Here is a 27867-nt window from a genome sequence, read left to right on the forward strand (position 1 = left end):
ATTCCCTTCGTCTTTAAAACTCCAAAATGACCATTTAGATTAAATGCCTGAAGTGATCACTAGGTAAGCCAAGCTATATTGCATTTCCTTTCCAAATCCAGTAGATGGATACATCATTCAATAACAGTGTTTCAGTATATCATAACTATGAAATGTTTTGGTTCTTTTGTTCCTGAATGTTTAAAATTACTATTTTTTAAACTTGCTTTGATAACCACTCAGCGGTATCATACTTTTCACAAAACATGTAAAAGCCAAGCTATTGCCCTGAGATACAAGTTAGTCACTGATCGCGCCTAGCACTGAGTATTCACCACATCTTAGAAAAGTTCACGATGGTTCCATCAACTTCTAATGAACTTCATTTAGTTATAAACAGAGAATAGTAGAATGGTCCCCTTTCCAAAGACTTACACTTTACATAGAGAGACAACAGATACAGAGAGGAGGAAAGGGTATAACTATATTGAACAATGAGACCGGTGATAGGAAAAGATGCTATCTTAAGTTTCCAGAGTGTTTTTCTGTGTAGGGACATAGGGACGCTAAGAATGGGACTTCAATAACGAGGAGAGGTGGGGGGGGGGGTCGTCTTTAATCTATCTAAATTCTAGAATCTTTCAGAACAGTTACATATCAACTGAATGTACAACTTGAATTATGTGTTTTTTAATGGAAATTGGTACTAACAACAGAAGAAGCTTCAGATGAAAGGGAGAATCCCTACAGGTTGTTCCCAATAGGAAAAGGGGCGTAACTAATGGACTAGTTTGAAACAACAGCATTTTTATGAATTCATATTAGGTTGATTAGACACATGCTCACTGATAAAGTATTTTGTGCATATATGCAGCAAGTAATGAATTAAATAAGAGCATGCATAACCTATGATCAGTTCATATGGAGTGTTCTCCTTGATCCACATAGTATATGACAGTGGTTACCAACTAGTGGATCTCGATCCACCAGTAGATCTCGGAGCCTCTTGGAGTCGATCTGAGGCTGGGTTGGGGGGCTGAGTGCCCCCGTGCATGCCCCCCAGCCCAGCAAGTCAGTCCATGGGGGAGGGAAGGGGCAGGGGCTAGATTGAGGCCTCCACAGTGAGGGACAGTGCTGGAGAGATAAGTTGAATGGGGCCTTACCTGCTGGGCAGGTTCACCCCCAAATAATTTTTTCTCCCTCTGCCTCAATTTACCCCTCCCCCCATTTCCTCCCCATAGGCTTAGCTGCTGGGTGGGGTGGTGGTGGAAGTGCGCGGTAGATCATGGGTTGCTTTTAAATCCCAAAGGTGACCTCCTACTTTAAAAAGTTGGGTTTTTAGGTTGGGATATTAGGTTTTACAATTGTTAGGATGGAGCCTGACTACGTCTCAAGCTACAGAAATTCATGCCTTCAACTTTTTGTTCCATAACTCAATCCCTCGTGTCAGCCAAGATGGCAGCTCTTGCAACTTATTGCAACCAACTCAAATGTGAGAAAAATTAAGTATTTTGAGTTTTTGATTTTTCATAGATGAACCAGGTGGTATGGAATTGGTTTACTTTACAGTCCTGCTAGTCTGGCTGTTTCAACCTCTACCCAAAAAGTAAGAGGAACATGGGACAGAGAGTCTTAAACCAGTAAAGGAGGAGATTCCCAGTGTAGGAATCTTTTACCTTAACCTGGGGACACTTCTCCCTGTCTCTACCATGTTTAGTGCAGCTGAGATAGAAATGTATAAAGTCAAGGAGTACCTGCTCACCACAGCAGTCTCTACATAATGGGATAGTTTCTTTTGTGGAATCTGTGAGCAGAAACTAACTCCTGTAATATTTTTCCCCCTGTAGATTTACTAGAGCATCCACTATGTCGTTCATCTGTCATGGCAGGAGAAGGCCTTCTTCAGTTATAGTCTGGGACTTAACATATCTGGGAGATCATCCTTATATCTGCCTTCACTCCCTGCTCCATTCTGGTAGGAAAGAAAGGAAACAAGCTTCATGAGTTTTCTGAGTATCCATGCTCACCTATGGATATATTTGAGCAATAGTAGAATGTTCTTTTCTAAGTGGTACTAAAGATATTTTTAATTATGCCATTGGGCTAACTGTGTAAACCTGAATTTTTTGTTAGTCATCAAAACACAATTCCATGAAAAATAACTTTATTTGTCACAGAATGGATCTTTGCCCAAGTGAACGTCTTTTAAACATGGTGTTGTGTGAAAGTTGAACAATGGCTTGGATTATTTTTCAGCCATCTAACAACTTTTTGTTAATTGTGGAATTTTTGTTTCCGGAAAACACTGCACGTTTAAAACTACTCAACATTTTATTTAGAGACTATGTTTTTAGAAAGTGAAAGCAGCAGTTGCTGGATCTGATGGGTTGCAGGTTATCTCAGACATCTTAGCAAATAGAAGCAGGAAGCACAAGCAGTGACCCGCTGACTAGCAGAAGAAAGCAAATAGGCACCTCCTGTGCGTTCAGACAGGTATCGCCCAGAAGTTGTAGGAGTGCTGCTTTCATTTGGAAGTTAGCATAAAAGATCCTGTAAAAATCATAACTTTTTTTCTTCCAATAGGATGTCTAGTCTTCTCCTGATGTCTAGTCTGAATCTACCCAAGCTGGCAGAGGCATCAGGAGGCGCTACTTCACAGTCAGGGCGGCTAGGATCTGGAACCAACTTCCAAGTGAAGTGGTGCTGGCTCCTACCCGGGGGTCTTTAAGAGGAGGCTGGATGAACACCTCGCTGGGATCGTTTGACCCCAGTGCTCTTTCTTGCCGATGGCAGGGGGTCGGACTTGATGATCTGCTCAGGTCCCTTCCGGCCCTACCAACTATGAAACTATGGATGCTCACCGCATTTACAGTCTCTGCAACAGTGTGCTCCTATTGTCAAAGGCTGTTTTAATGAAATGAGGGCTAGATGCATCAAAAGCATCACATGCCTAAAAATTAGATACCTGATCCACAGGTAATCTGGAACACTTACGTTAGAGGACTAGGTTCACTATACTATGCACAGGGTGCACAGGCAGGCATCCAAAACAGCTACCGTGTTAAACAGGGAGCTGCTTAAAGTCACTATGAGGTTGCCTAGAGCTAGTTAATAGCAGGTATATGTCTGCAATCCCACCCCTTTCTATAGTTTAGGTGATATCCAACTGGGGTACATAGCCCAGAACTTCTGTTGAAGATAAGTGGGGAGCACTACTTTCTTTTAAACCAGAAAGAAGTAGTCTCATTTCCTTGGCAAATGCTGCGATCACTGAGTAGTTATATGAAAGAGGGCTGTTGCTGCCACCACTTCCACTGTTTTAAACGATCTGCATTTTTGGGAGGAGCCCATTCCACTTACGTGCACTAGGCATACTGTGAGGATGCCTCCTGGACTGAAATGGGGGACTACACCAGAGGACTGCCTAGTTTCTAGATCTGGTTACACTTAAACACAAGCTGGTAGTGGGGGCTGCCCAACCTTTTCATGGATGGGACACTTCTGGGCATTTGGAGATGCAGAACTACAGGTGCATGGGTGTCTTTAAGGCCAAAAAGTAAAGGGCCTGCAGCGTTTAGCTTCTTAAAGGGTTGGGTAGCACCAGAATGGAACTTTAATCACTTTGAGCTTGGGTGCCTAAACCATACACATCTGACTTCAGGTGTCTAAATCCTTATTGCATCTAGCCCTTATTTTGGGCTGCAGGGTAAAGGCTCTATCAGCTTAGCTCTATAGCAAACAAGGTTTAAGTATCCTAGAAACACAGGACCCTCAAAACCAAATATCTGTCAGAATGATTTGCTCACACAGTGAACTTAAAAATGTGGAAGTACCTTCAGTAGTATAAAACATTACAAAAATGCATGTTACCTATAGTTGGATCAGCATTAGCCCTGGGGGGGGGAAAGCATTCAAAATCAAAATTAATCATCATCTAGGTTACCCCAATGAGCTCATACTCTGCATTATTTATTATGAGGATCAGCTATCATTCCTTTCAATGTCGCAGCTTCAGACATTTGTTGTCTCCAGTAAGTCCTCAATGGAGTAGTTTTCCATTAGTGATAAAGTGGGCACCATCAAATGTGCAGCCAATAAAAGATGGTTTTCTCTCTTAAAACACCATGGTGATAATCCAGGATTTTTCCAGCAACCTAAATAAGTAATAAAAAGATCAAGAAGGGGAGCAGTTGACAGCCTAATAATTCTCTTAATATGATTCTGTCCAGAAACAAAAAATGGATATGTTAGCTGGGAAGATTATGGACCATAATGGGAGTCCTATATGTTAGCAAATATTTGTATAGCTTTCTCTCAAAATAGCAAATATGGATGACTAATGATGTTGCATGTATCATGCTCACTAACGCTCAACTGCTGTCATATTTTTTTCCATCTTTTAGTTCCATTTTGGAAATTTCTTTGTAGTTATGTTTTCTCATGGGATTTTCCACTGCAGTCTGCAAGCCTAATGACTTATGTCTGAATAAAGGACTCTATTATGGCAATTAACGGTTGCTGGGTAGCCATGGAAATAATCACTTTTTCTTGACCTGCGAAAGTAACTTATAAAGGCATTATTCTACCCTTATGCATGAATTGCATGTCTCGGTTTTTTGCATAATTTACATGCTTCTGATATAAATGATACAGTGCAGATATTCTTCTCAGGGAAAATATAGTACATAAATCAATTAAATTGATTCCTATACCCGGGTAAAATGCATCCGTTGGATGTACTCATTGACCAAATGGATACTGTTCTCACTCACCTAACGACAGAAATTGGCCTATATACTGACTGGAAGCGGAGCAAGAATTGAGCAGAGGAAAAAGATGGAATCTTCCCAAAGAGCAAAAGGCTGATGCCCTGCATCATTACAATAAACTGTAAAAATGTTCATAATTTAAAGCTGCCCCAGGTAATCGTTAAATTATTCAGTCCTCAATTACATTCAGTTTCTCCTTAACATAGAACTATCTCCCCAGATTTTTATATATGTCTCGTGTCAGGGTGGTCATTTACTTTATTTTGATTCATCAAGTCTCATTGTCTCTGTACAAATGGTCACCTCAGTTTTTTCTACTATGTGATAAGTCATGACCAAACAGGGCAATCAGAAGTAATGTATAGATTTTTTTAAGCATGATTCCCATCTTCAGCATGAACATTAAAGATACATGAAGCAATGTCAAATGTGAGACTAAAATGAAAAACAAATAAAGCTAATTTACAACCAGCATTAATTCAGCTCCCTTTCTACTCTTAGAATGCATCACACATGACATTAATGTGAAGCAATAAACTCTGGTGCCTATCATGCCGGAGTTTATTGCTCCCAGGTGCCACGTCTTCACGTGCACCCGGGACCGCAGCACATTGAGCTGGGGAGTCTCAGCGTGCCAGCCCAGGGCTGCTCCGACCCAGCTCAATGTGCTGCAGAGGGGCTGGCTGGGGGACGAGGGTGCTCCAGTGCAGGGCTAGCCAGTAGGCAGCCCAATGCTGAAGCATCCTTGTGCCCCAGCCAGCCGGGTCAGTGTCTACACGTGCGGTGCTGCACACTAAAGAAAGCCACCACAGGATAGTACTTGTATTTACAAGTAGTAACCGGCGGTGGAGTTAATTAGTCTCCTGCAGCCTAATAGGGCCACATGTGTAGACATCGAGACTTTACTGAAGAGCTAATTAAGCAGCTCTGCAGTAAATGTCTTGTAGAGATGCGCCCTTAGAATATCTATCACTAGACCATGATTTCTGCTATAACTGTCCATGATATCCCTCTATGACCTTGATAACTGTCTTTTAAATTCTTCAATGCTACAGTTTAATCCTGTGACTACTGTGAAGCTGGTCAGAGAAGTCACATGCCAGTTCCCTGACTGGATGAATTGGCAAGTGATTCTGCCTGCATTGTTCATGCAGATATAAAATTTGGTTACTGTTAATATTTCTGGTTAACTAAAATTCACTTGTAATAAAGAAATCAGCAAAACTTGATTATTTCATTTTTGGGGGAAAGCCAACATAAAAAAGGGCTCAAATAAGGGCAAAATTATTCTTTTAAAAATGTAAATTAAAACTTGCAGATTTTTTTTGTTCATTCATTATTTACCCAGACCCATCAAAACCCTAAAAGATTGATATAATTAAATAGCAGGAGATGTAGGTATTGTATAATCAAGTCTGTTGAATACATAAGAGCAACTCCCTTTAACTTCAGTCAATAAGAGTTTTTGGGAGTAGACAATCATTTGTTCACTGACCTTAAAATAAAGGGCTTTATTCAGTCCAAACTAAATCTTGCAGTGTTAGCTAGCTAGCACTTAATAACCAGGCTCCAGCTATTTTAATGAGTGCTCTGCTCTCTGGATCGAAGTGGATGCTTTATTAAATGTCCATATTTTCATTTTTGTTCAACTATATATTGAAGAGGGTATTAATAAGTCCCATCAGTAACTTCGTCTTACTTCAGGAGTATATCTTTGTGTTCACATGATGAATGTCTTAGTAACTCAGACATTCTTTGAGATAGAAACTCTAGCATATAGAGCCTTAACTTTGAAATATATCTTTCTCTGACTATATTCTTCTCTTTTATGTAGCTGTTTCCTACATGCAGAGGACTTTCTGAATCACAGTTTTTCCTTCTTCATGTGGAAAAAAGGACACAGAAATTTACCATTTGCAAAATATCACCTGTTAGTAGCATCACGGTGGATATTTACACCACAAACAGTTGTGCCCTACAACCTTAAAACTATTTTGGAGTTTTGCAAACTCCTTAGGCTTCTGCTGAACTAACTTGTTGCTTTCCACACCATTTATTTCTGACTTAATTTTTCCATTGGGATTGTTTAATTTACCATTCTATGAACAGGTTTCCATGATGATGGCCAGCCTGTTAAATGTTGTAATTATAACAATGGCATTCAACTGACAGCGTTGGTCCTTGTCCATTTTCCAATAAGTGGAAGACTGCTCCCAAGAGGAAAAAAATATCCTTCATTAACAAGCATTGTTTTGAAATGTAGGCGAATTTTACTGTCATAAAATAGGTGCTAGATAGACTGCCCCAGAGACCTCTCTTGTCGGACTGCCAGTAGAGAGATCAGATTGTGACAGTAATTTCCAGGCAATGGCCATGCGTTCATTAGGAAATGGATCAATGCGGCTAACTGTTCACAAGAAGTGTCAGATAGAAATGACTTTCAGTCACTATCAATCTTGAACCAGTGACTTGAAGATGAAATCTGTGAACTCCGTAACCTATTGCAAATCACAGAGTAAATCCAGAGAGATTGTTTTTTTGCATCTATAGCTAGAATCATACTGCCCAATAGCTTAAAAATCCCACTTGTACTTTTTAAAATGTATTGGTTTATTATTTACTTCAATGCCATGTTATTTAATGGAACAGAACTTGTGCGGCAGGAAACCTTTCTGAAGAGGTGGTATTTAATTCTAGTGACCAAATGCTACCCCTAAGCAATCTCTCCTTTTTCCTCTATTCAAGGCAACATGTCCACTTATTTACAGGAAAATGTTGACTTTATAGCAGTAAAAGCAATAGATAATCATTCAAAATTATATAATTGTAACATTTCAGCGGGCACAGAATTCCCACAGAATTGGGAATCCTGATAAGAGTCCTCATGGAGCTCTTTGGAGTCTAAGTCTTAAGAACCACGGCCCTGCGACTTTCAAAGCACGAATGAAACTCTTTTTGTGGGGAACTCAGAATAGAAGAAAATGGGTATCTGTCATGCTTTATATAGTTCTGTAAAATGAGACTACATAGCACCTTGCAGTTGAAATATTTCTTCTGGATACCTTTTGCTTACACTTCATTTTTAATCGAGAGATTTTAATGTGATCCAAAACAAGCCCTTTCCATAATGCTGAGTTTAACGATCCTTTTAATACCAATACAGTTGGGCTTCTTCTATCTATCTATCTATCTGCTGTTCCCTGTCAGTGTTGGAGCATTAAACATGTTATAAAAACGACTTTTCGGTATGGTCCACAAATTAACCAGAAGGCACACACAAGCAGTATACTCACCCAGCATGAAATCAAAAGCTAATCAAGCTGGATTATGTTAGATTAGCTAAGCAGGTAAACAATTAGCAAAGTTAATGTTACCTACCCTGTCCTTCAACACTAAACAGTTAGGATATTTATCTTCCAGACATCTCTAGCTTCAGTTCATTTTTATGATACTACAGATCAGTGGATGATGACTTTTTCCTAATAAGAGAGTCTATTATTATAGGCCTGTTTGGTTTTTTTTCCTCCCTTCTTGTAGGTCTTATATAATGGTAGCAACCATTGATCCTTCTGGATCATGGTGTATGCATGAGGGCCGTCCAGACCTTCAATGCATAGGTAGGAATTTTTGGAGGAGTGGAGGCTGCCCAGATCTTCTATCCTCCCTTTAGGCCACTGAGCTAGCATCCAAAGACCAGATGTTTGGTGCCTCCATAGCTGTAGTTGTATAAGTGTCTGGGAATTGAACCCAGGTCTCTTGTGTAGTAGACAAAGATTCTACCACTGAACCACAGGGGAATGCTGGGTCTTATATAATAACAAAAATAAAATGGTAGGCATTAGAAGAGGGTAGGCAGCTGATCAGTGAATCGTGATTTTTACAAGAAACTTATGATTTGCAGCCATTTGGTGTGAACTCTTACAGGAACAAGAAGGGTTTAGGTTTGATGATGTTTTGCATTTCCTGAGTTTCTTACAGAATTTTCAATTCAGGTTTAAACTCAGTTGAACTAGAATTTGCACAAGCCCAAAGTTGAAGCCTTAGATCCCTTTTTTGCACCTGGAATTTTTCCAGGATCACTCAAAAAAAAATAATTCCCCCATGCAAGGCAGCAGGTCATCCTTATGGCATTTACATTTTGTATGAACATGCCAGATGACCTCAACTGCTGAACTCTGACTCCCATTGGCCACTGGCTGAGTATAAAATAATCATTTTTTCTAAAGGTCACAAAAATAATGGATTGTTGTGGCATGATGTCAATATAAAAGCCTGGCTAGGAGCAGATACAAAAATATACTTTCCCAATTACTAGATAACTGGGATTTTAGAAGTAGTTAGTAGGGGTGTGCTGATAGAGATTTTTTGGGCCAGTACCAATGGTTGAGTTTTCATGAGCCATATTGGCCAATACCGATCCGATACTGATATGCAGCCCTGCAGCATGGAGAGCAACTGGGTCCAGCTGGTAAGTCTGTTGTGGGGGAGGCAGTGGGGCGGGGGGGGGCAGATCGAGGCCCCTGCAGTGATGGAGGGAATGGGAGTGGCACTGGGGCAGGTACTGCCCAGCCGGGGCAGAGCAGAGCATGGGACACAGCCAGGGCTTGTCCAGGAGGTGCAGAGAGTGGGGGGTGAGATATGCCAATGCGTGCACCCCAGCAAGGCATGGGGGACATGTGCCCCTGTATCTGCACGTGGGATGAGGGTGTGGTGCCACTGCAGTTTGGGGTGGGGTGGCGTCCAGCTCTTCCCAGTGTCGGGGCAGGGTTTGGGTCAGGCTGCACTTGGAGTGGGTGGTGGCAATGCTGGAAGCAGGGGTTATGGTAAATTTGGGGTGGCTGCAACTCCCCCAAGCCCCACTCCAAGCACCACCACCACCTGCCCCAAGCACAGCCCTGGTCCAGCCCCTGACCGGGAAGAGCCGGGCAATGCCCCAGCCCACAGTGGCAGCCTGGCCTCACCCCATGCACAGATCCAGGGGCACCCCCGCATGCCCTCCGAGGGTGCGTGCAGTGGCAGGAGCCACCCCACCGCATGCCCACTGGATGAGCCATGGCTCTGTTCCATGCTTTGCTCTGCCCCCCGGTTGGGCAGTACCTGCCCCAGCCCTTGTTCCAGCCCAGCCCCACTCCCATTGCCTCTCTCACCATAGGGGCCTTGATCTGTCGCCCCCCACCCCCATACCACTATCTTCTCTCACCTATTCCCCCACAACAGACTTACCAGCTGGACCCGGCTGCTCTCCATACTGCCAGGCTTGAGTCCTGGCCCTGTGCATGCTGCGGCCACATTTATCAGCCATGTTATTAGCCACATCAGACAAAAAAAGCTGATTGCCGATGCTCTCAATTTTCCTCATATTAGTGCACCTCTAGTACTTAGTAATTTTAGAAGAACTTTTCAGATGCAAACCTTTGAACAAAGGCTGCATTATACAGCAGCGGGTGGAAGAAATCTGTTAGATGCACAAGCACTTTCTCTTAACCCACAAACATCACATCTGCCTTATATTAATAGATCTTTACTCGAGTTACTCTCATTTAAGACCTTGGAAAGTACAGGTACTATAGAGTGAAAATTAAATGCAGAGTTGTGCATTATTTTCAGGCTGATGACCTCAAATGTACTTTAGGGTATGTCTCTACTGCTATCTAGGACTGCTCCCAAATTTGCCCCCTACCCCCAAATCCACTGACCACCAACATTAAAAGCTCCTTAACTTACCCTCCAGCAGCAATCCAGACTTGTCTCCCCCAGGAAGCTCACCTGAGGTTGAGCTTCCTCCTACCTTGCCTCTTCCTTGCAGTTTGTTCAGAACTCATTGGAGCTGCCACCACATGATTTAGTTCTCCACCGTGCTGCTTGTCCCTATGACCCATAATATGAACAAACCACAGAAGAAAAGACAAGTAGTGGGCAAGCTGATTCCTAGAATGGTTCAAATGTGGAGCCCTTCTAGGAATCGGACTGTCTGCTACCTGTTTATCTTGTGTTTGATGTGCAGCAGGGCTAAGTTATTGCAGGGATGCCTGATGCAGCATGGATTAGTTAATGGCAACCTGGGAGATTTGACCCTAAGTAGCAATATCGGTATAACTTTCATAGCTTCATATGCAGGTTGGATAGCGCAGACCTCTCAGATCTGTTCTCATACTAGTTTTACACTGGCACATCTCTGCTAACTTTACTTTGTTCCTCCTGATTACCGATAATACTGGTTTAAGCAAGATAAGAGTCGAACTTACTTCAGACTTGCAATGTCAAGAAGACAAGGCTGAATTAGGCCTGATGTTGAAAGTTTTTTGGCAACCATAAGGGCTAGAAAAACATTTTCTTCACTGATAAGTTGGTAATTGCCAATCCCTTCCACCTGGATTCCCCACTGGGCATAGCTTTACATTTTCTCTCAATGACACCATAATGAAAAGGAAAATAATTAATTACCATTTGGGCTTTTGAGACCAAAAAATAGAGATTTGATAAATATAATAGGTTCTGTCTTCCAGTCTTGGGCTGATAAAACTAACAGCTGAGCTTAGGCAGCCTCGTATTCACTGAAGGATATAATGTAAATGTGCAGGTCTTTTACCATATTACATTTCAGGTTTGATTTATCCTCTGCTGCCAGTTCTTTTCCAATTAAAACAAACAAACCAACAAAAATAATTAATTTAGCAATATTAAAACTGCATCAGAGCATCTGTTTGTCTATATTACAGTTTCCAATCCGCAGAATAAACACAAGTCTGATTTTTAAGATCTTACCATAACGCAGGAATTCAATTATGTTTATTTGCACAATTAATTCTCTGAGAACAAACACAACCCATTTTTAGCTGCTGTTTACTGAGTAGTTGAGGAAATGGAGTCCGTCCAGTGATCACGTTTATGACATATGAAATAAAACATTTATCTTCTATCATTAGCATTGGCTATTTAACTTTCTAAACAAGCCTCAGCAATCTCTTTTCAGCCTTCTTCCATTACAGCAAAAATGTAAAGGATTCCAGAAATGCATTATTTCTGATTTATTGTATCCTGTGCAGAGGGTTTAATCCCATATTAAACACAGGTTACAGCTATTATATTTTTCCATTAATATAACATGTTGCCATTTAGCTCCCTCATTTACGTCAGTATTAAATCTGCCCTATTTGCAAGAGAGAACAAGATGGCTTAAACAGTGGAGGAAACCCCTCAAGTGTGAAGGTGTATAGATATTTGTGAGTCTGGGAGTCTCAGAACACTTGACCTGGGTCCAGGTCATTTTTGAGCCTGACCATGCAAGACTCTGAAAATCTTCTACCTCAATGGCTCCTGTGGTTACTCAATACCTTTTAGGGTCAGAATTTAACAACTTTGTTGGACTTCCCAGAAGCAGAATTTGTTTTGGCAGCTAGGCAGGTTTGATATATCAGATTTATAGGAAAAGGCTGTATCATATGAAACCTCTCAAGGAAAAAAAGAAAACATTTCGGCATGAAAATGCTGCTGCTTCTGTTCTGCCAGTACTGGTACAAAGGTTGCGCTATTGTTTTTCTTGTCTAAAACGCCTTCAAATACCTTTGGCCTTGGAAGGGCTGTGAACAGATGTTACAAGCTGCTGAAACGCTGTTAGACACAGCACTGCATTTATCTGTGATGTTATGCACCGCAGAATTTAATGCTGGAGAACCTACTATAGTCCTCTTTGCCCTCCTTACGTTTGCCTTCCTGTCAGTGACAAATCATTCTGCATGCTGGACAATTCACATCAATCCAGCACAGCTCTACAAGCTTTCCTGTCTGGTTGCAGCATACATTCCAGAAAGTGAGTTTCTCTCTTATAAATACTAGGGTGTTTGCTGTAGAGTGATCACCTTTTCCAAATTGGAAGGTGGGACACATGCCCGCCTCCCTTCCTCCCCACTGCCAGTGGCATGGCTGACCAGAGCTGGGCAGGGTTGCTGCCAGCTGCTTCCTGTGGACTCAGGGCTCCCCACCCTGCTGCCCTTCTCCAGAGAGCCCCATGCTGGCTGCACACCCCCTGCCCACGCAGCAGCAGTGGGTGGCACAATTACACGCTGCCTCTGCCCTGGGTGTGGTGGGTGGGCAGGGGGTGTATCACTGTGGTGGTGCAGGGCACCTGAGGGAAGAGCAGCCAGGCAGGGAGCCCTGATCCCACAGCAGGCAGCCCACATCTGCCCCTGCCCTGTGCACAATTTGGGGGGGAGGTATGTGCCCCCTATGCCCCTCCTGAGGGGTGCACGAAGAAATGGGGAGCCATCCCCCACATGCCCCACACCCTGTGGATGTCCCCACATGCCCCACACCCCCCACAGCCCCACTTCCTGCCCCAGCCCCAGGGTCCCATGCACTGCCCCCAGTGCCTGCTCCATTCCCTCTCTCACCATGGGGGCCTCGATCTGCCCCCCATAGCCTTAACTTCAGGGAGCTGCTCATCAGGATGCCTGGCTCTTTCCCAGCTATGTGTATGTGTGCAGGTGCGCACATGCATGTGGTGCCCCCTGTGTCCCGCTCCCAGCAACCCCTTGCAGGCTGGATTGTTGCCCATCTGCAAGGGGAAACCTGGATCCCTGCATGATGCTGCGAATGTGGGAAAAATGCTCTCCCAGAGCCATGCAGCCCAGGACTGGAACTTGATGATCCCATTCCAGGACTGGGATGGGTGGTCAGGTCACCCTAGTTTGTGGCCAGAAGCAGATTCAGGATTTTACAAAGGGGGATGTGGCAGCAGCAACCAGTGCTGCATGGGTGGCTCTACCCCCTGCTCCCAGCCTCCTCACCCCCCAGGCCAGGCCGATCATGCCACAGAAACAGTGGTCAGGGACTTTAGGTCCCAGAAGCATGCAAGAATTCCCACCCCCTTCCCCTCCCAGCTCAGAGGTACATCCCCCTCTCCTCCCACATTCCTCCTCCCCACCTGCAGCTGCCACTGTCCCTGCTGTCCTGGAGTGAGAGGAGCTCTGGAGCTGCCCCTGCTAGGCTGCATGGGGGCTATGGCAATGGAGAGTGGGTAGGTTCCCATTCCCTGTGCCTGTTCCCAGGCTGGCAGGGAACACCTGGAGGTAAAAAGCAAGGAGGGGGAACCTATCTACCTTCCACTGCCACTGTTGCTGCTGTCTGGGGCTGAGCCTAGCCCCTGCACAGCCCAGGTGGACTGAGACAGGACCTCCCCTCACCCTCAGGGTAGTGGGGACAGTAAGTGCAGGAGAGGAAGGAGGGCATTCTTACCTTCTTAAAGTACTTAAAAAGTCACCAACTGCTGTTCCTGCCATATTACCAGAAAGGGGAGAGTGTGCTGCAGTGCTACAGAACCCCCTCTGGATCCACTCCTTTTTATGGCCATTATTATTGTCCTTTGCCTTCAAATTTGGTTTGGTGAGTGGCTGAGGGTGCACAAAAAGGGGAGTGAAGACACACATGGTATTATTATTTTTTACACTAATCTAATATACAGCGGGCACATCTACACATGCACTTTACTGCTGAGCTGACTAGTTAGCTCTTCAGCAAAGCACCACCGTCTGCATGTGTGCTCATATTAGGGCTCAGTAATTAACTCCACTGGAGGATAGTACTGTCCTTGACAAGTACTATCCTACAGCGGAGTAGTTACGTGTGCCGCAGTGCGCAAGTAGACAGTGACCCAGGACTGGGGCACCAGGATGCTTCAGTGTGAGGCTGCCTGCTGGCTAGCCCCTCAGTGTATGTAGCACTCTTGTGCCCCAGCCAATCCCTTTGCAGCATGTTGAGCCAGGTTGGAGCAGCCCTCCCCTGGCAGCCTAGGGCTGCTCTGCCCCATCTTAACAACTTGCGGTACTGGGCACACAAGTAAATGCTACACCTGGAAGGAAAACTCTGGCATAAATTGCACCAGAGTCTATTAGTACGTGCTGATTGCACATGTAGATGTACCCGCTGGCTTATACTTTGCTATGTGAATTTTGTTTTCCTTTTTTCCCTCTGTCATCTGAAAGGATACTGATTGAATAGAAGCAGCAGAAAAAAATGTAAAAGGTCAAGTACAATTATGTTACAATTAGAGTTACACGTTTGAGTTATTTTTCTCCACAGTAAAGTAAATTATTTTTCCTTTTGATCTTCAAAGGCTTTCTGAATCGCTGTTTGTTTTCTTTTGGTATAAGAACTTATTAGCATTTCTGAGAAATAAATTGGAAACACTTTTGAGAGTGAGGCCAAAACCTATTAGTGTTTCTAGATTGTAAATTAATGTTGGAGTGATAGCATTAGGACTTTCTTGAGCAGTTCCTTTTCAGTAATACATAGAGGTAAATTTAAATCAGTACTTGTTTCATCAGTAATTTGTTATATAAACACACACACACACACACACACACACACACATATATATATATATATATATATACACACACAGAACATTTGCAAGCCTTTTTATTAGTGATGTTAGGGAATTTTTTTACCACTTTTAAGCCAATGACAGTAGCGCAAGCCAAAAGGATATTGGTTAATACATAGTGTTTGGGAATAGCCTTCATGAAAATAATTATAGACCAAAAATGGTGGTGAATGGGTCCAGTGTTTCTAAATAGATCATGTCCTGGGAGTCCCATGGAGCTGCAAGTCTAGTTCTTAGCCAAGCTCATGTAATAAAAACTAATCCTAACGAGAAGATTTTAAAAGAGGGGCTTTTTTTTTGCAGCAGCAGGAAGTACGATCATGAAACAGTACTGGTACCAGCTCTGTCAATGGGGAGCCATCAACCACAACAGGATTGCTGCCATGCAATCTGGTAGCACAGTAGGTACTACTGCATGGATAATGTGACAGAAGTACTACACAGCTGAACTGGTGGCAGGGCAGAACAAAAAGCAGAATTGACATTTGGCAGTAAAACAGCACTGAGGAGAACTGTCATGGTATGTGCCATGGGGAGGAATAATAACCCTTGCTAGAAAACCAGTGGAGATAAAACATGAACAGTACTGCCCTTCATCTCATTCCTTGCACTAGACTCAAAATTTGCCATTTTTTTAGCCTGAGCATGTTGGCCGAACAGTTTTGCTAGCTCAACTATTCAGCTACTACTAGGCTGGGAGATGTCATGCTCTGGGATTTTAAGTTACCATTTCATACCTTGTTGCTTAAACACAGCCAATGCCAAATCTGAAGGCAAAGTGGTCAGCTGGACCCAACAGAGCAGTTGGCTAGGGTCTATGGCTGCAAAGTAGTATGCTTCTTCAGATAAGTGAGACCAGCATGGGATGCCGCCTTGGAGAACACGTGGCTGAGGGTGGATGAAAACCAATGCTGGATAGAGGGAGGAACAGGTTGATCATTTACCTCCTAGTGATGAGGAGCAGTGCCTTGAGGTTTCTCTTGGAGAGGAATAAGAAACACTAGATTTCAATGCTCCAGTATACCCAGGGAGTACAGTGCAAATAGGAATGAAGAAAAGAGGCTTTTTGGTGTGTGCCAAGTTGCCCCAAGTGGGGTAGGGGAGGCTGGCCTCAGCAGCCTTTACTGGAGTCCTAGGGATTTCCTAGGGTGATCTGGGTGCACGGAGCTTGGCTGGCAGCTGGAGCGTGGCTCTGGCCAGCCAGGCTCTGGGTTTGGGCGGTGCACACTCCTGCTGCATGTGCTGCCTCTCATTGTTTTGGCACACATTTTTTGATACTGGGATTTCCTGGTATTTAAATTTGGCTCCATGCTGCAAATATCCAGCACAGAGAACCAAGTCATGTATGTGGGGTTTGCTTTGTGGCACCTCAAAAGCCTTTGAGGTGCTATAAAACTCACATGTGTTCTCATATGGACATGGCCCATGAGTATTCAGGTTTTTTCTCTTAGACCAAAAATGACCATGACAGGAGAAAAATAACCTGCAAACAGCCAGGGTTAAATCACTCCTGGTAGAGTTCCTCTTGAGGGTGAATGTCTATATACATTCTCTTCTGCGAGAAGCCACATTACAGTCCTCTAGCATTTCAGGATGCTGTTTCTGTCTCCTCGCTCCCCCCCATTGGACTCTACTGCTCCAGCCAAGCAAGAGGCAGGACATGCCTCCTTCACAATCCCACCTGTTCTGCAAGAAGACACTGGCTGACCCAGACTGCTCAGAGTCAGCCTATCAGGGATGCCCTGTGCACTGCTACCACTCTGTCCAGGCAGACTGAGGGAGCCTGCAAAGCTATCTGAGATGTGTGCATGAGGGCCCTCTCTCGGTGCAGCATCAGCACCGTAAGCAAACTTCTCTTCAAGGGCTCAACATTTGAATGTCTGTAAAGATGTCTCTCGGTAAGTGTTTCTACCAGAAGAACAAACCGAAAAGATTTCTCCCAGATCATTTAAATGTGTCAACAGCATTAGTCTAAGGCTGCTTTCTGTTTTCATAGATTTCCAGTATTTTTCAACATAATTTCTTCTCTCATAATTTTACCCATCGGTTTACATGCTTCATGGGCTGACTCATAATTTGTTATTTTGAAAAGTACATTAGAGCCACGCTTTTTTTCCAAAGAGAAAATATTCTTCCTGGACATTGAAAACACGGAAAACACAATATGGATGTTAATGTACCTCTCCAGAAATGTTTAGAGCACTGCTGAGAGATAGCTGAACAGTGCAGTACTCCTGAGGCAGAAGCACCATTCCTCCAAATAAAATCTCATTTCTTATAGTGGCCTTTTTTAATTGTTTTCACAAGTAAAATCTCAGAGGCTGGGTTTAAAGAACACTTGTGGCAAGTGAGCCAATCAGAAAGTGCTTAGGATATACTGTGATGATAAAGTTTTAAGAAAAGGAAATCTTTAAAGTGCTTAGAAACCTGCAAAAGTGAAGAAATTCTTTTTCTTTTTTTTTAATTCTCTGTAAAAGATGGCTTTCCTCTTGAAGCCCGAAGCAGGTTTTGGCATAGAGCAGGGCCTTGGAATCATCATACCCCAAGGCACACTGACTGCCAGTGACTCTTTGAAGTTAGCAGAGCTCAGCTTTAAAAACTCATTTTATTGAAGCATATTACAGGCTTTAGGTGCCCGATCCACATACCAATGAACTCAAGAAAATTACTTGGACTGACATCAAGGAGCTTTGGATCAGGCTTCTAGGTTCTGAAACAAACAACATGGAAATTTGTGACCATTGTGAGCTAACAATAAAAAACAGAGTTCATTAGAACGAAAATAATTTACATAAAGAAAATTTCTTATGTGAAACTTTAGATGGCTAATTACACACAGTATTTATTTATATATTTATTAACACAATAGTTCAAAGTCCCCTGGAATCCAAAAGCTATTAAATTGGTAAAGAAATAAATAGTTTGCTGATTTGTCTTGGATATATCTTATATGTTTATCCTGCCGTGCAAAAGGACTCCGAGTTAGTAATTAATCGTGTATCTATACATATATGTTTGTCTTGGTCCTGCAAGTCCTTCCATACTGTGTTGTGCAGCAAGGTTTACTAAGGTATTTAGGTATTAGTTCCCCTTTTCATTTTGTTCTGATTCTGAGCAAAAGTAACTTATTTGTAGCAGTGTTTGTATAAATGGAGGATACCAAACTCCAGACTGTGAGACTTTTTATGAAGTTAAACTATAGTTCATTTGTTTTCACCAATCAGGGACACTCACAGCCGGTTGACCATTTAACTTCATAAAAAGTCTCACAGTGTCCAGCCACTTCCAACAGAATTAAAGAGGAGCCTGACTAGCTTATTATACCATTATAATCAAAGCCTTCAAACACATCAAATGGGATCTGTGTGAGTGCTCATTTGCTTTGCCACAGACCTTGAGGTGTGGGAAGTGAATAGTTGTACTGCCTCAAGGAATAGACCAGAAACTAGGTGGTTTTGAGAACTACCCTTTGCTCCAGCTTGTACCAAACCTGTATCTGGTATACTTTCTCAAGTAAACCAGCTCAGCTGCTTTTGAAAACCAAAGTTTGAGCACCTTTCTATCCCTGGTCACCCATTTCCTAATGACATCCACTGTGGGGGAGTATCGGCCAATGGAAGTACATGAAGTGCTTTATAATTAAGTCCTAACAAAATTAAGTTTTTACATCTTTTTTTTTTTTTTTTACCAAAGCAGTCGATTAATTATGCTCCCTTTTGAAGTAACTGGGAGTTTTGGCATTGATTTCTGGGAAAATAGGATTAGGAGAAAGGTAATTACTTTTCAAATACATGGAATATTTATGGATGTCAATAACATTAGAAAGATTTCCCCCCCCTCCCCCATTCAGAAAATAATAATATATTTTTAGACACAGAAGTTTTTGGCAAGACAAAGTTAAAAGTACAAGCCTAATCTGAAAGTCCTAGCTGCACTGACCATTAATTGTGTAGAGAGGATTTTCCAGTTTTTCATTTATATAAAGCAGTTCAAAGACCAGAGGTGTTTTCAGATAAGCGAGACCCTTATCTTTTAGGGACTTACCTGCATGCATTAGGATAGAAGCCAACTTCTTCCTGCATTTTGGATGCAGGCTTTGAACCTATAAGTAACATTTAGGCTCTGATCATGCAACTGCTAATGCATATGCTTAACTTCTGCCTTCCACAGGCCAATTTTTTGTAGGAAGTTAAACGTGTGTGTAAAACTTTGTTGACTCAAAAGGTTCTGTTGTACACTGTTCCTGTTTTTCCCATTTCTCCTCCTTAAATAAGAATACTGATGTACATATATTAAAAAGATCTAAAATATTATGAAAGCAATATGTTTTGTATTTTGTCTGATCATTGAATTTCTTGTGTGTTTGTTTTTACTTTTCAGTTTAAATGATATTATTGACAACTAGTAAAACAAAACAATTAAAAATGCTAAATATTCCACTGCATCTCCCTGGAGATATAGAAGGGAAGGAAAAGAGATGTGACATTTGAAGACCATTTTTTCTCTTTAAATAGCTCTAATTCCTGAAGCCATTGTGTGCCAACAGTCATCAATGATTGCATAGCTGGAGGGCATCCACAACTAAATCCATGTCTTACTGTCTCCCCGTGACCAGAGTCAGCTGCAGATTATTTTAAAGAATAATAATAACAATATTTGATAAACCTTGAGCCAAAACACCCTTTTGCTGTATGCTAGACCCTGAGTTCCTTTTTAGATCATAAACTATATCAAATAACTATGGGTCAGATTTTTCTGTCATTTCTTACGTATGTATAACCTCATTTCATGAGCAGCCCATTTGAATTATGACTCTAATCTCAGAGTACTCTACTATTACTTTTTGGATTGAACTTTAAATGAGTCCTACAGAATGACTAAATGGTGACTGGGTAGTATAATGTGATCTATCTGCAAAATCTTGGCAACGTTTTCCATACTGGAAATGGAACCTTTTGAAATTTGCTCACATACCAATGTACTGGAGCCACTGGTATTCTTGATAGGTGGCCAGATCCTACACAGTGTTTATACCTCTCAGCTTCCATGGTTGGAAGGGGGACAATGAACTTGGACCCTGGACTTCAGAAAAGCAGACTTTGACTCCCTCGGGGAACTGATGGGCAGATCCCTTGAGAGGTCAGGAGAACTGGAGTCCTTAAAATAATCTTGCTGAGGGTGCAGGAACAAACCATCCTTATGTGCAGGAAGAATAACAAATATGGCAGGCGACCAGCATGGCCTAGCAGAGAACTCTTTGGTGAGCTTAAACACAAAAAGGAAGCTTGCAAAAAATGGAATCTTGGATAGATGACTAGGGAGGAGTATAAGAATATTACGCGGACATGCAGAGATGAAATTATGAAGGTCAAAATTCAATTGGAGTTGCAGCTGGTAAGGGACATGAAGGGTAACAAGAAGGATTTCTACAAGTATGTTAGCAACCAGAGGAAGGTCAGGGAAAGTGTGAGTCCCTTACTGAATGCGGGGAGGTGACCTAGTGACAGATGAGGAAAAGGCTAAAGTACTCAATGCCTTTTTTACCTCTGTCTTCACAGACAAGGTCAGCTCTTAGACTACTGCACCAGGCAGCACAGTCTGGGGAGAAGGTGAGCATCCCTGAGTGGTGAAAGAACAGATTAGGGACTATTTAGAAAAGCTGTACATATACAAGTCCATGAGGCTGGATGCAATGCATCTGAGGGGGCTGAGGGAGTTGGCTGATGTGATTGTAGAGCTGCTGGCCCTTATCGTTGGAAACTCATGGCAGTGGTGGGGAGGTCCTGGATGACTGGAAAAGGGAAAAATAGTGCCCATCTTTAAGAAAGAGAAGAAGGAGGATCCAGGGAACTATAGAACAGCCAGCCTCATCTCAGTCCCTGGAAACATCATGGAGCAGGTCTTCAAGGCATCCATTTCTAAGCACTCGGAGGAGAAGAAGGTGATCAGGAACAGTCAGCATGGATTCACCAAGGCCAAGTCATGCCTGACCAACCTGATTGCCTTCTATGATGAAATAGCTGGCTCTGTGGATGCAGGGAAAGCAGTGGATGTGATGTACCTTGACTTTAGCAAAGTTTTTGATATGGTCTCCCACACCATTCTTGCAAGCAATTTGAGGAAGTCTGGGTTGGATGAATGGACTGTAAGGTGGATAGAAAGTTGGGTGGATTGTCAGGTTCAACAGGTAATGATCAGTGGCTCAAGGTCTAGTTGGCAGCCAGTATCAAGTGGAGTGCCCCAGGAGTCAGTCAGTTTTGTTCAATATCTTCATTAACAATACCTTCTATTCAGCACTACATCTGGAGTACTGTGTCCGGTTTTGGGCCCCCCCCACCATACAATGGATATGGACCAGTTGGATAGAGTCAAATGGAAGGCAACAAAAATGCTTAGGGACTGAGGCATGCAACTTATGAGGAAAGGCTCAGGGGACTGGACTTATTTAGTCTGCAGAAGAGAAGATGAAGGGGGATTTGGTAGTAGCCTTCAGCTACCTGAAGAGTGGTTGCAAAGAGGATGGAGCTGGACTGTTCTCAGTGAGGGCAGGTGACAGGACAAGGAGCCATGGTCTCAAGTTGCAGCAAGGGAAGTTTAGGTTAGATATTAGGAAAAACATTCTCACTAGGACAGTGGTGAAGCACTGGAACAGATCACCTAGAGAGGTCATGGTGGAATCTCCTCCTTGAAGGTTTTTAAGGCCCAGCTCAACAAAGCTCTGGCTGGAATGATGCAGTTGAGCAAAGGGTCAGACCAGATGACTTCCTTAGGTCCCTTCCAACCCTAATTTTCTATGATTCTGTTATTTTATGACAGTACTATGCATCTCCTAGAGGATTCTCATAGTCCTTCCAGGTTCGAGTCCTGTAAAATGATATCTATGATCCTCATTCTTCAGGTATTCTTTCTCTCTCTGAATCTTTAATAATAAAGGTATGTAATGGATGCTGCACTGTAGCAGATACAGAGAAAAATAAACAAGAACATGGTCTACAGTACGAGAAATATGGAAAGACTGTTACTCTCTGAAGCTGGAATGTGACTCATTTTTTTTTTTTTTATGCCAAGACTGCAATCAGATTCCTGTGAGGCAGATCCCTAACTCTGCTTTGACTCCCACTGATGCCTTCCCACTGGGAAGAGTATCCTACCCATGTAGGGCTGATTACAGGACCAGGGACAGCTCAGCATTCGGATATTTGTTACAATTGCCAATTCTTTGTTCTTCTTGACTGAAAGGATCTGGATGCAGAAGCAGCACAGAAATCCCAAGCAATAAAAAACTGTCAAAAGGCATGTAAAGCAGACTAATGTGGCAATAATTCTGTTGATAAGGGACTAAATATGAAAACAATCAATCTAAGATATGAATTTTGTTTGGTTTGCAAATAAGAATCATTAATGTAAAAGGATTTAACATTATCAGATAACTGTCATAGTTTGATTCCAGTTGCCTGGAAATTTCAGAATTTGATTCCAGCATTAAACACAGTGGTCTTTTAAGTTTTAACTTAAAAGTTGCCAGAATAATGTATCTTTTGAACAGCTGAGCTTGTAAAGGAATTGTATTTTGTGTCCAATTCAAATGCTTCTATATTCTCAGCAATTCTCTAAAAGAAAAAAATATTAAGGATTTTCAGAATGTGTTTTAACTTTAAAGCATTAGATTATTTAAGTGCTTTGATAATGCAGAGAAATCTCCACTAGAAACAGAAAAAAGAGAAAGAAACAAAGACAACTCTCTTTTAAAGTGTCTTTGGAAAGAACTGAAGACTTGAAAAGAGTAACTAATTAATAAAGGGCTTGTGAAAAGCAGGAATTCCCTTTTTTGTTAGCTAGAAAACACCACATTTCTCATCCATTTGAAACAAAAATGAATGTTTAAGTCAAATTACAATATTTCTTTGACCTCCTCTACACATTACAAGTATTGTGCAATTACCTTGAAACCAGCTACACATTGAAAGTAGCTATCATGCTGTAAACCAGCTATAAAGTAAGACCTCAAAAATACGTACAAGCTTTATAGCTGGTTGCTATCGAGCTTTAATTTGCATCTGCAGCTGGGAATCCCATCAGCTGACAGGGCTCCCAGCTGCAGGGATGCACCATGCCTAGCTGGGGCTGGAAGTCCCGCAACTGAGGGGTCTCTCATCCCTAGCGGATGCTTACTCTCGGTCCTGCGTGGATAGAAAGTTGGGTGGATTGTCAGGTTCAACAGGTAATGATCAGTGGCTCAAGGTCTAGTTGGCAGCCAGTATCAAGTGGAGTGCCCCAGGAGTCAGTCAGTTTTGTTCAATATCTTCATTAACAATACCTTCTATTCAGCACTACATCTGGAGTACTGTGTCCGGTTTTGGGCCCCCCCCACCATACAATGGATATGGACCAGTTGGATAGAGTCAAATGGAAGGCAACAAAAATGCTTAGGGACTGAGGCATGCAACTTATGAGGAAAGGCTCAGGGGACTGGACTTATTTAGTCTGCAGAAGAGAAGATGAAGGGGGATTTGGTAGTAGCCTTCAGCTACCTGAAGAGTGGTTGCAAAGAGGATGGAGCTGGACTGTTCTCAGTGAGGGCAGGGGACAGGCCAAGGAGCCATGGTCTCAAGTTGCAGCAAGGGAAGTTTAGGTTAGATATTAGGAAAAACATTCTCACTAGGACAGTGGTGAAGCACTGGAACAGATCACCTAGAGAGGTCATGGTGGAATCTCCTCCTTGAAGGTTTTTAAGGCCCAGCTCAACAAAGCTCTGGCTGGAATGATGCAGTTGAGCAAAGGGTCAGACCAGATGACTTCCTTAGGTCCCTTCCAACCCTAATTTTCTATGATTCTGTTATTTTATGACAGTACTATGCATCTCCTAGAGGATTCTCATAGTCCTTCCAGGTTCGAGTCCTGTAAAATGATATCTATGATCCTCATTCTTCAGGTATTCTTTCTCTCTCTGAATCTTTAATAATAAAGGTATGTAATGGATGCTGCACTGTAGCAGATACAGAGAAAAATAAACAAGAACATGGTCTACAGTACGAGAAATATGGAAAGACTGTTACTCTCTGAAGCTGGAATGTGACTCATTTTTTTTTTTTTTATGCCAAGACTGCAATCAGATTCCTGTGAGGCAGATCCCTAACTCTGCTTTGACTCCCACTGATGCCTTCCCACTGGGAAGAGTATCCTACCCATGTAGGGCTGATTACAGGACCAGGGACAGCTCAGCATTCGGATATTTGTTACAATTGCCAATTCTTTGTTCTTCTTGACTGAAAGGATCTGGATGCAGAAGCAGCACAGAAATCCCAAGCAATAAAAAACTGTCAAAAGGCATGTAAAGCAGACTAATGTGGCAATAATTCTGTTGATAAGGGACTAAATATGAAAACAATCAATCTAAGATATGAATTTTGTTTGGTTTGCAAATAAGAATCATTAATGTAAAAGGATTTAACATTATCAGATAACTGTCATAGTTTGATTCCAGTTGCCTGGAAATTTCAGAATTTGATTCCAGCATTAAACACAGTGGTCTTTTAAGTTTTAACTTAAAAGTTGCCAGAATAATGTATCTTTTGAACAGCTGAGCTTGTAAAGGAATTGTATTTTGTGTCCAATTCAAATGCTTCTATATTCTCAGCAATTCTCTAAAAGAAAAAAATATTAAGGATTTTCAGAATGTGTTTTAACTTTAAAGCATTAGATTATTTAAGTGCTTTGATAATGCAGAGAAATCTCCACTAGAAACAGAAAAAAGAGAAAGAAACAAAGACAACTCTCTTTTAAAGTGTCTTTGGAAAGAACTGAAGACTTGAAAAGAGTAACTAATTAATAAAGGGCTTGTGAAAAGCAGGAATTCCCTTTTTTGTTAGCTAGAAAACACCACATTTCTCATCCATTTGAAACAAAAATGAATGTTTAAGTCAAATTACAATATTTCTTTGACCTCCTCTACACATTACAAGTATTGTGCAATTACCTTGAAACCAGCTACACATTGAAAGTAGCTATCATGCTGTAAACCAGCTATAAAGTAAGACCTCAAAAATACGTACAAGCTTTATAGCTGGTTGCTATCGAGCTTTAATTTGCATCTGCAGCTGGGAATCCCATCAGCTGACAGGGCTCCCAGCTGCAGGGATGCACCATGCCTAGCTGGGGCTGGAAGTCCCGCAACTGAGGGGTCTCTCATCCCTAGCGGATGCTTACTCTCGGTCCTGCAGCTGCAGGGGCTGGGTCCCCAAAGCATGGTTCCTGGTGCTGGGACCCCGCTGGGTCCTGGCAGCCGCGGTGGGTGGCTGCGATCTCCCAGCCCTGGGGGTGTGAGAAGCCTCTGGGACTGGGAGTTGGCAGGTGCCACAATCTCCGAGTCCAAGTTGAAGGTGGGAAGCATGAAGCCCACCCTGAAGGCTGGAGAACTGCAGCTGTTGTGACTCCTCCAGCCCTGGAAGTTTCACCCCTCCCAAAGCTGCTGCAGTCCCCCAGCCTCAGGGGTTTCACGCACCCCCAACACTTGGGGATCCCAGCAGCCATGATCCTGCCAGCCCTGGGGGTGTACGGGGTGTCCCTGTGGCTGGGAGCTGGCTTCCAGTTGCAGGAGCTTACTTCCTGCTGGTCCTGGGATTGGGTTCCTTTGCACCCGCAATAAGGTGTGATGGGATATAATTCACGATCCCACAATCATGCCTACTGCCATGTGTGGCATGGGAGTAGTCACGCTTGTGTGGAACATGCATTAGAACCCATTGCGTCTTTACCTGCACATGTAGAGGGAGCACTTTTTGTGTTTGCTAGTAAAATTCCTGTAAATTGAAATCACTCTAATGACCGTGTATTGCTGGAAAGGGTAGAGAAGGGCTTCATCACTGCAGAATAGATGTAAAAATATTGTGTTAATTATAACGTTAACTGAAATTCTAGCGATAATTTGCATTGACTACTGAATACAAAAAAAGCTATTTTCTATCATCCTTATCATCTCTGAGCACTTTCTAGTAGTGCATTAAATGGCTCACACATCTTTCATTCTTTCTCTATGTGGAGAAGTGTGTGTTTTTGGTTTTGTGTTTGGGTTTAGAATGTGAAATGTATTGATGAGTGTGTATGCACAAGCACATGGGTGTCTACTTATGTTAGGGAAAGTAAAAAGTGAAGTAAAAAGAATATGCCTTGCACTCGGAGGAGACACTTAGAGTAGGCACATGGGAGAAGTGCAGGGTTTGACTGCAGGCTGGGAACACTCAGAACTTCAAAAGGAAAGAGCATACCATTGAAAAGTGACCACATGGTCTGCACGATGGACATAATTTGAAATAGTTTAGATCCATCTCATCAGGACAGTCTGCCAGGTTTAAAATACCTTTGGTGTTTTGTCTGAGGTTAGCTTTAATTTCGCTGTTCAATTGTCTTGTTGCCACTCAATGTCATAGGACGGTCCATAAGTATCTAACCTAACTACAGTGAGCCTAACCATTAGGCATAACTAAGATGAGGAATTTTAAAATATATGTACTTACCTGAACATACTGAAAGTGTTTGAGGAAATGAGTAAGTACGGCCTGATACACTGACTTAGAAGCTCTCTCTTTATTCTGTGTTTTGGAGCATCCGACATAATATGGTCTTTGTCCATGTCAGAACTTCAAGGTACTATTACAATATATATAATGAAGAACAGCATGTAAAGGAGTAAGGAAGGGATGCTGTAGAGACGCTGATGCTTGCTGTTTGAGTAAACATTTGGGAAGAGCTGTATAGCCTCTTAAATAATTGTCTTTAATATTTAAATCTGGTTGTTAGCTTGGAACCCATTTCCTAAACTTATGTCAGCCTTTTCTGAACAAACGGTGTGCATTATTTTTTACCCGTTTCTGCATTTCACATTCAATGCCTGACAAGACCCGATCATTGATTAGAACATTAGAAAGTGATTGCAAATGCTGAACAGACCAAAGTTATAAGAGTCTGCTGGTGAAATTTCAGAAAGCTTTGTTAAAAAGGAAAAAAAAAAAACCCTAAAAAATGTAAGAAACCTGTGAAAAGAAAAACCTATACAAATTATATAAATGGCAACACTTTCCTCACTGACCTGCTCCTGTTCAAGTGCAAAGTTATTGGATAATTGGTTGATTAGGAGACTTTTTTTTATAAAGATCTTGATATATCCTTAACCTGGTTTCCCCATACCTCCAGAAGTTATATGAACACAATTAAAATTAAGACAGCAAGCTAAAAAAGATCAAAAGGAGGATATGCTAGGATGTGCTAGCTGACCTAAATTATCACAAGTAAGTGACTGTTTAATTAGGGATGTTGTTCTTAGGTTGTTCTTGTGATGGGTATAAATTAGCACAAAGAGTAACAAAAATCTTAATAAGTCCTTTCCCATAAGGCGTGCAACCCAATTATGCAGACCTCTGAGGCTCGGATGGTTCAGATATCTGAACAAAACCAAGAAATACTATTATTGATGATATTTCCTTCTGATCTGAATGAGCCAACCTACCTAGTACAGTTGAGCTGGCACACGTTTCTTTAGCAGTATCTTGTGGTGCTGCTCAAAGCCTCATTTTACCATTTTCTGCTCAGAGAAATTTTACTTTTAAATAAGTTAAATAATTGACGTGTTTGATTATATTCTAACCGTCCTTTTAAAGCTAAAAGATGCTCGGCTCTTCAGTTTTCTTTGAATGAAATAAACATTTGATAACATCAGTTGAAACCTCTCTGAATTCTTTCCCT

The 27867-nt window shown here is 42.2% G+C and overlaps 1 protein-coding gene across 1 annotated transcript in view; it reads left to right on the forward strand.

The window, feature by feature from the left end:
- Window positions 1-1888: 1888 nt before the first annotated feature.
- FSTL4 (follistatin like 4) overlaps window positions 1889-27867 on the forward strand; it is a 565752-nt gene continuing 539773 nt past the window's right edge. The window contains exon 1 of the mRNA XM_014527870.1: window positions 1889-1954. The gene's annotated coding sequence lies outside the window, so the exon portion shown is untranslated. The remainder of the gene's footprint in view (window positions 1955-27867) is intronic.

This window comes from Alligator sinensis, unplaced genomic scaffold, assembly GCF_000455745.1.
Source record: "Alligator sinensis unplaced genomic scaffold, ASM45574v1 scaffold111_1, whole genome shotgun sequence".
Classification (NCBI taxonomy): domain Eukaryota; kingdom Metazoa; phylum Chordata; order Crocodylia; family Alligatoridae; genus Alligator; species Alligator sinensis.